Source organism: Monodon monoceros, unplaced genomic scaffold, assembly GCF_005190385.1.
Source record: "Monodon monoceros isolate NGI ecotype Baffin Bay Population unplaced genomic scaffold, NGI_Narwhal_1 Super_Scaffold_1, whole genome shotgun sequence".
NCBI classification, from domain to species: Eukaryota; Metazoa; Chordata; class Mammalia; order Artiodactyla; family Monodontidae; genus Monodon; species Monodon monoceros.
The window spans coordinates 2,399,368-2,401,509 of record NW_021703765.1 but is presented as its reverse complement, the minus strand read 5'-3'; the positions used below and the strand labels follow the sequence as shown (position 1 = coordinate 2,401,509).

Here is a 2,142-nt window from a genome sequence, read left to right as displayed (position 1 = left end):
CTGAACATGTGTGTCCCCCCAAAATTCACGTGTTGAAACCCAACCCCCTGTGTGATGGTGTTAGGAGGTGAGGCCTGTTGGAGGAGATTAGGTCAGGAAGGTGGAGCCCTCGTGGTGGGATTAGTGCCCTTGTAAATGAGGCCCCAGAGAGCTCCCTCGCCCCTTCTGTCACGTGAGGACACAGCAAGAGGATGGCCGTCTGCAACTCAGAGGAGAGCTTCCCCAGAGCCTGACCATGCTCTCACCTGATCTCAGGCTTTCAGCCTCCGGAACCATGAGAAATAAATGTCTGCTGTTTATGAGACATGCAGCCTATGGTACTTTGTTATAGCAGCCTGAATGGACTGAGGTATGACAAAACTAGGAAATAAATATAATTTAAGTCTGCATGTTGAGCTCCCCAGGCAGACAGTGCTGGATGAATGTTGGTGTGTGTTAAGCCTCCTGCACCATGGGTCATAATAGTCCATCTGTTTGAACGTAGAGACATCTAACCGAGGCTGCAGCCTATGAGACGTGAGCATCCATGGATACTATGAGGGTTGTCTAGCTTTAATCATATGTCCACAGAAATGATTCTATGTTATTGCTGCTATTTCACTTTAATTGGGAGATTTAAATAATATACCCCAAAATGTTGTATGCATTACAACAGATGGTATAGGAAATAATTTTAGGCAACACCCCAACAAATGTTTTATTTAAATATCTCTGTATTTCATATGTATTAAAATATATTGCACAACACATATTGATTAAAAAACTGGTACCCAAAATAAAGTTAAAACTCAACACCAAGAAACCAAACAGCCCAATTTTAAAAATGGGCAAAGATCTGAATAGTTACCTCATGAGGGAAGATGTGCAGATGGCAAGTAAGCATATGAAAAGATGCTCTGAATCATATGTCATTAGAGAATTGCAAATCAAAACAGCAGTGAGATACCAGGACACACCAATCCGGAACACTGACAGCACGAAATGCTGGCGAGACTGTGGAGCAACAGGAACTCCATTCATTGCTGGTGGAGACGCACAAGGGTGCTGCCACTTTGGAAGACAGTTTGGCGGTTCCTTATCAAACTAAATGTAGTCTCATTATGTGATCCAGAAAGCACACTCCCTGGTATTTACCCAAAGGAGGTGAAGACTTATGTTCACACAAAAACCTGCATGGATGTTTATAGCAGCTTTGTTCATAGTCGTGAAAACTTGGAAACAAACAAGATGTCCTTCAGTAGGTTAACGGATACGTAAACTGTGGTTCAGACAATGGAATGTTACTCAGCACTAAAAAGAAATGAGCTATCAAGCCACAGAAAAGACACGGAGGAATCTTAAATGCACATGGCTTACAGAAAGAAGCCGGTCTGAACAGGATACGTACTGCATGATTCTGACTATATGACATTCTGGAAAAGGCAATATAGAGACAGTAAAAAGAGCAGTGTCGGCCAGGGGTTCAAGGCGGGTGGGGAGAGGGTGATTAGGTAGAACACAGAGAAATTTGAGGGCAGTGAAACTATTCTCTGTGATACTGTAATGGTGGATACATAACACACATTTGTTAAAACCCATAGAACTGTACAGAAATGAACATTAAATTATGAAATTTGGTTAATACTAATGTGTCAATATTGGTTCATTAACTGCACCCAATGTAACATACTAATGCAAGGTCTTATTAATAGGAGAAAGTGTGTATATTGGGGGGAGGGTACGTGGGAACTCCCTGTACCAGATGCTCAATTTTTCTGAAAATGTAAAACTGCTCAAAAATCAACTATTAATTTAAAAAACCCTCAGGTGCTCACCTCGGCAGCACATAGACTAAAATTGGAACGATACAGAGAAGATTAGCATGGCCCCTGAGTAAGGATGACACGCAAATTCCTGAAGCGTTCCATATTAAAAAAAAACAACTCAAGAGTTGTTGCTCAATGAATATCGTTATTATAAGCGTCCAGTATGTGCCAATGACCGCTTCAGCGCTGGAGGTCAGGCCTGTATCGTAAACGGCCCGGGTCTGCGCTGCTGCGGGGAGAGTGCAGGCGGCGCGATCTGCCACCAGGTGGCGCTCCTCCTCCCCGACTCAGTCTCTCTCATTTCTTCATTTTCTCCATTCTGCTCCTGTCTTCTCCT

General features: G+C 43.0%; 1 non-coding gene across 1 annotated transcript; it reads left to right on the top strand.

Annotated features, from left to right (window-relative positions):
• The first annotated feature begins 1,806 nt into the window (after window positions 1-1,806).
• Window positions 1,807-1,913, top strand: LOC114902307. The gene has a single exon (XR_003795469.1). It is a non-coding gene; the product is annotated as a U6 spliceosomal RNA (small nuclear RNA).
• Window positions 1,914-2,142: the final 229 nt, after the last annotated feature.